The sequence below is a fragment of the Nelumbo lutea genome, chromosome 1 (assembly GCF_056320005.1).
Source record: "Nelumbo lutea isolate HS-2025 chromosome 1, American lotus-T2T, whole genome shotgun sequence".
In the NCBI taxonomy this organism is placed as follows: Eukaryota; Viridiplantae; Streptophyta; class Magnoliopsida; order Proteales; family Nelumbonaceae; genus Nelumbo; species Nelumbo lutea.
This window is the reverse complement of record NC_142684.1, coordinates 218,823,930-218,831,497: the sequence shown is the minus strand read 5'-3', so window position 1 is coordinate 218,831,497 and position 7,568 is coordinate 218,823,930.

Sequence of the window (7,568 nt, the reverse complement as noted above, 5' to 3'; positions counted from 1 at the left end):
CGGGGTCACTCTCTCTAAGGGTAAGTCTCCCAAGACTCTCGAAGAGATTGAGGGCATGAAAGAGATTCCCTATGCCTTAGCCGTAGGGAGTATCATGTATGCCATGTTGTGTACTCGTCCTAACATTTCTCAAGCAGTGAGTGTGGTAAGCAGATACCAATGTAACCCAGGGCAGGAGCATTGGACCACTATGAAAAACATATTAAAATACCTTCACAGGACAAAAGAGTTTTGTCTGGTATTAGATGGTAGTTCACTATAGATCCAAGGGTATACAGATGCCGATTTCCAATCAGATCCAGATGATAGAAAGTCTACATCTGGTTATATCTTCATGATAGGATCGTATGCTGTTAGCTAGAAAAGCAGCAAACAGTGGTCCACAGCTGATTCCACAACCTAGGCCGAGTACATTGCTGCAAACGAAGCTGCCAAGGAAGCTGTTTGGATGAAGGAGTTCATTAAGGAATTAAGAGTAACTCCATCCAGCACATCACCTATTCCATTGTTATGTGACAACGCTGAAGCCATTGCTCAAGCTAAGGAGCCACGAGCCCACTCGAAGTCAAAGCACTTCGAGAGGAAGTACCATGTACTGCGAGAGATAGTTGGAAGAGGGGACATCCTGATTCAGAAGGTAGCATCAGCGGAAAATGTAACAGATCCATTAACTAAGCCACTAACACAGAAAGTGTTTGAGAAACACATGAAAAGTATGAGACTCCAGCTTATACCTGATTGGACCTAAGTGCAAGTGGGAGCTATTAGAAAGTGTATGCCCTTAGCTCAAATCAGATTGATGTACTTTATGACATTTGTTGTAAATGAATAAAATTATATAATTGATTCATGTGTTTTAGTATGTTTCTATGTAATACCCCTAAATTGGACACTTATGAGACTCGTGTTAGTTTAGAATTTTCACAGCCATTGGATAGATCTGGAGAGATTTATCCTACCAAGGTTGACACTGATGTGCCGCCAAGTTGGTTGGGGTGGCTTGTCTCAACTGCTAGGGTGAGACCTGAGGTACTGCATTAGGTGTCGGACAATGTTTGATCATTATGGGCTGAGAGGTTAAGTGTAAGGCTATTGAGGGTTATTAATACCTGATGGGCTAATCTTGCATCTACCCACAATCCTTGGGTTTTCATAAGGTGACTGGACCCAATGACCATTTACTGTAAATGTTGGGCCCATTAAGAGACCATGGTGATGGACTTTGGGGTTCATTGTTTCCTACAGTGAATTCGAACAAGCCTTATAACAAAGGCTGGGCTGAACCCATGTGGTTGATGTGTAGATCAATGTTTGGGTCCCATGCCATACAAAGAGAGCCAATTAGGCAGCAGGTTAAGGAGTAAGTGAGCACATAAGCTTAATGGGCCTAAAGCCCAATCCGAACTAGGCTTAAGTTAGTTAATTAAAAATGAGGCAAGATAGGATTTATAATCTGAGTAGGATTAACAAAAAGGATAAGATAAGTCTTATCCATTCAAGAGTCCAGATCCAAATATCAGATTTGGATTATGAACTATCTCCTAATTAGATTAGGAGGCTGATCCTGAGAAGGCTATAAATAAGGGGTCAAATTCCTCAGTTACATAACACAACAATCTGAAGAATTCTCCCCTTGTTCTTGCTATTCCTACCTAGTTCAATCTCCACCTGTGGAATTGATCAATAAGAGTTCTTGATATTGTTTCTTTTCTAAAGAAACAATATGGAGTTGTGCTCACCAGCCCTTTACTCCATTCTTGCTGAAGAATTCGGTTCTTGCTGAAGAGCCGTCCTGTTGATCCTGCTTCACTACGCAATATGTCATCTTCAGGGGAAGCGGGTTTTGGTTTTCTCCTTGGGCGTGAACACCTTCATTGGGAGTTACTGCTACTTCATATCAAGTATATCCCTCTCCTCCCTTTGGTTTCAAATCTGGTCCGGTTTTGTTTCAAGAATGATCATTAAAAATGCAGTTTTCTAAAATATGGAATATGATTCCCAAATGAGAGAGAGATAAATTTTTGAAATTTCACCCAACCTTCCTACAGAGTTCGGCCATCCATATGATGGATATTTCATCCTTTTCACTTCTCTGGGAGGGGAAAGAGTTGTGTGAAACCTTGCCTATCATTTTCTCTAATTCTCTCTTTTTCTCTCGCTTCCATGATGAATTCTCTTACCTTCATTTTGGCAATTATCTGTTTTGAGATTTGAAGGTGTGGGGGATGCTTAATCTTCTCACACTAAAACACATTTATGTTTGACATTGGATTTGGTTTCCAAGACTGTAGAATGTGATCGTCCCACACAACCATAGGACCCCAAATCCAAATGCACGTCCAAGACGAACGAGTCATGGACCAGCTGCTGTTTGTGTGTCAGACCACGGAGAAGATATTCTACCGTTGGGGAATCTGGCATTTTTTTAAGGAACTGGATGGAGATCGGATGATATGTTTTTTACAAGCAATTCTAAGAAAGCAACATTTCTCTGAGACTCCCTCCCTCACTGTCACAGTCTCTCATACTTGGATTCGAATAATGTGATCATCCCGTAATTTATTTTATAACGGGTAAGGTTGAGTTTCTAAGGGAGAGCTAGTCACAGTCTCTGAGGCTCCTCCCTTCTACGCTATCTATGTGCAACCTAAAAGCCGCTGCTGCTTGAAAACCATGCCAAATTGGCACCTAGAATTGAGTAGAAAGAGGTGGCTAGCCCCATTGACATGCATATGACAGCTGACAGCAGCTTATAGAATGACAGAGATGACACAACCAAGAAACACTACTCTCCAACTCCTAACTTTTGCCATGCTTTCAATAGAGTGTGATCCCATTCTTCTAGAAAATGCTGGTTGTTAATAATAACTAAGGGGTGTCAATGGACCGGTTTTGGGTTGGACTCTGTCCAAATCAAAATCAATTTGGATGGATTGGACGGACCAATAAGACATATTGAATTTGAATAGATTGGACGGACCGATATGACATATTGGATTGGACCTGGTCTGTCCATAATGAATTTATATTGGATTGAGCCAATATCTGGTTCATTGATAGAAAGCTAAAAATATAGGTGTCAATGGACCAGGTTTGAGTTGAAACCAATCTAAATTATAAGGAATTTGAACAAATTGAACAGTATCTGGACTAGTCCAAAATTGTCCAAAATATTCATTAGACTAGATTGGATCAGGTCAATTTGTAATGGACTCACATTGGACTGGAACGGATTGGGCTAAATCTAGTCCAAGTGATACCCCTAGGCGTAATAAGAAAAAAAATTGATTTTATCTTCTAAATCAAATTAAAATACCTAACCTAGGTTTACCAAAATAATGGGTCAAAGCACTAATTCGTTTTAAGAAATGTTTTAAGCACTAATTCGTTTAGTTCATAGTTGGAATCGAAATTAGATCCAGAATGGTCCATTCCCATTGTTTGTTTGGTTCAGACAGGAATGGGAATGAGAATTAAAATCAGCAGGAATGGGATTCATTCCCAAGGGAGGGGCAGGGAATGGCCATTCCCTCAAATGGGGGAGTGCCATTCCAGCAAGAATGGTAATGGGATTAAGATTCTACCCAACCAAACATACCCTAATAATATAATTTTTAATATGGAATTAAGTGGAATGACAAAACAGGACTCATGTGACCGACCCATATAGTTGTGAAGGCTTGACTTGAATGATTATGAATGTGATGATTACATTCCACTAACTAGCCTCAGCTAATTGGGTAAATTTGAGACCAAAATCCCTTGCTACATGGTCATGTTTGGGAGTACTTAAAAAATAAGTGCTTATTTGGGCTGGGACCACATCATTAAGCATTTATTGGTGTTTAGGAAATAAACCTGAAATAAGTGTTTATTTTAAAAATAAGGGCTTATTTTTTAAACCCAAATTTCCAACTTTTGTGTAAGCACTTATTCAATTTTTTTTCTTTGAAAATTATCCCTATTTGAATTTTATAAAAATACTTTCGTAAAAGTACTTCTACAAAAGTGCTTTCATAAAAGTAATTTCATAAAAGTGCTTTCATAAAAGTACTTTCGTAAAAGTGCATAAAAGTTTTTTCGTAAAAGTACTTCTATAAAAGTACTTTCATGAAAGTACTTTCTTAAAATGCTTTCATAAAAGTACATTTGTAAAATTTGAAAGAAAATGAAGGATTTGAGAAAAAGGCTACCAAACACCCAATATGAAGTAAGTGCTTATTTTTTTTTAAATAAACACTTGAAAAAGTTGGGTGTCAAATGAAATAAGTACTTATTCGACTAAGAACTCCCAAACACAGCCTTAATGTCAAAATATAAACAATTGTTCAGACAAAATCGCTTACGAGAAACACTAAAGAAATGTGGGCATAAAGCTAAAGTGGACCATCATGACTGAACAGTTTGCCAATCCAAAGAACTATTTACGGGTGAATAGTTAGATCAGCTCTAACATCTTTTTATCAACGTTCAAAGTATTGGAAACGCTGTGAATCGGAAAGACAATTTTAAGAGGCGTATCGGGATACGCCTTGGATATGCATGCGTATGAGAGAAAAATTAAAATTCACATAGATACACATGAAAACACAATAAATACTTCAATAAATCATGAAAATACATCAATAACAATAAATATAAGACCTCAATGAGGTATATATACATTAAATTAATATATTTTAATGGTTTTATGAAAAAATACAGTGTAGAATTATAATTTCATTAAAAAACCTATGCTTAAGAATAACTCCTCGATCCAAACATAAAACATTCATTGACACAACTTCTAATTGAAATTATAATTAATAATTATTTATTAATTAAATTATTATTATTATTTTCATAAATTATAAAAATAAAAATAAATAAGTATTATACAATAAATTCAAAAAATAGTTATTAATGAGAAAATTTCAATTGCTTTGTCGATATGATAGATCATCCATAGAATTATAATATATTCAATCATTGTGATCAAATGATAATATATAATTAATTTTTATTTATTTTTAAATTTAAAAATATAAAAATAAAATTCAATAATTAAAGAAAAATTCAATTGCTTTGTCATATGATAGATCATCTATAGAATTATAATATATCCAATCTTTGTGATCAAATGATAAAATATAATTAATTATTATTTATTTTTAATTCTAAAAGTATAAAAAAATATAAAAGAAATTTCAATTGCTCTATGGATATGATAGACAAATCCATAGATCTAAAACATATTATGTCTTTATGGGTAGAAAAAACTACATTTTCAAATTTTTTTTGTTAATTTATATTTTCCTCAAATATTTTCATGGAATTTCCATAGATCTACTTATAACATAAAAAAATGTGATTTTGAGTGTAAGAAATGTAGATCAACAGAGATTTAAACATTCAAGAAAAAAAAGAAATCACAAGATATTATAAAAATTTGAAAAAACTTACATATTTTTGCCACATTTTTTGAAATTTTGAAAAACCTTAAAAAATTAATGATTTACGCTTGTTTCTTGCAAAATTTTGCATATCTAGCACTTTAGGAATGAGGCTTGGAGTTTTAGTTATTTGGGGGAGGGGGTGAAAGAAGGCTTATTTAAGTCTTTCCCCTTTATTTTTTTTTTCAGTTTTTGGCTGTATCTTTTTCGTGGCGTATTAGTCGATACGCCCTGATACACCCTTGATACACCCCCAATACGGTGGAAAAAACCTGCACGAATCTATATTTTTATTTGCTAGAAAGATAATTTGCTAGAAACCTTACTTTGAAACCTTACTTTTTATCGTATTTTGAAACCTTACTTTTTATTTGCTAGAAAGATAATTAGTTTTGCAAGAACCTGCACGAATCTATATTTTTCTGCCGTATAGAATGAATGATCACTACCAATCCACTCATAGTCTATCTGATCATAAGGCATCCCAGGATTTAAACCCACGGATGGGTAGGCTCTCTACATTGTGGCAATGGACCCTGTTTGCAACCTGTTACTATGACACTAACCCCACTAATTCATAAAGTAGTTCTTGCATTGACAATGTTTTGGATCAAAATTTGTTTCATTAATTAAGGGCGGGGAGAGGACCTAGGACACCCTTCGGCTCCAAACTAGATTGACAACTCTAAGAACCTTGGTCATAATTTAAATAATACTAAACCCATCACAATGTGTCCAAATCCTCTACAAACACCAAATGATATTGAGACCTGATGAGGGGGGTTTGGCCCGACCTACTAGTTAGCTAACATGTGGATGTGACCTGCTAATTGAATAGTGACTCAGCATTTCCTGCCACCTCAGTAGGCTAGGTCACCTCAAGTACATCGAGCACCTTGGCCAGGACCAAGGTTTGAGTAGCTCGAGATGGCCCAACTTGCTGAGGTGACACGTAGTGGACTTCTAAAAGCGAGCCAGTTGTCTCCAAGCTCTTAAGGATCATGCTACATGATTGTAGGTCTTATCCTCATCCCGCTCAGATCAAACGAACACAATAAGCCTTATTGGCTAGCACAAAGTCCACCTCTTGGTGTAGAATGGACTCCTAAGAGCACATGCCTAGGATCTTAGAGGTGTTTCGTGAGACCTTCGACATCTCACCTATATAAGGGCATCTACCTCAGTGACACAAGGTATGTGCGATTTATTGCTCACTAGCCTACTTGCTATCAAGCCTTTAGTTCGCACACATAGTATACTGATTTAAGCATCAGAACGACCACACTGGGTAAGCCACACCGGGTCCTCTGAGCTTTGTCTCCTTGCAGTTTGACCGACTAGCTAAGCAACCGATATTTGAGCTTCCCTCCAGCTAGGAGCATCCAGATCGTGCACCATCAATTGAAGTCGTCTGTGGGAATCATGACAAAAAGCTAAGTTCTCAACTTTAAATTACTTACTTTCTTTGCAACATTCTACTAATGGCATCATCAAGCAACGCCGGAAAGGGTATTGAGATGATCGTCATTGGGGGGCCGGGCCAACCTGCATTTAACCTAGAGATCCCCTTAGTGACCATCGGTCAATTCACTATCCCCCTCACCATTCTAGGGGTATCAACAGTTTAGAGCCAAATGTCTGCAACTCAATCAGTCAGCACACCCCTGCCTCATGTGAGCGACACTCTCCCAATCGCAAAGCCCTTTGTGGTTCTTGTTGGGGTTGAAGCACAGCAATTCCATGAGCTTATGCAAAGCGTCAGGGTCATGCAGTTGCAGATGCAGCAAATCCACCTATTCTAGTAGTACCAACAGTATTGCTACTACCAACTGCAAATTCCACCACTTCACCAGAACCAAAACCAAAATCAAAACCAAAACTAGAACTAGCAATGACGTCGGACACCTCCTTGGGGACTGGTTCCATCTCGGGTCCCAACTCCTCAGAACCAAACCCCACCTTGGGACCATTCGCTAGGTCAGCATCCATCCCCACCTCAGCAAGAAGTGGACCAAAGAAACCAGCTGCAATGTAGCCATCACAATGATCACCAGCAATGATCGCACAATGACCAGCAACATCGCCACCATGACAATCAGAAAATCAGCAATCAACAACTAGGGATAAGAGGTGAGG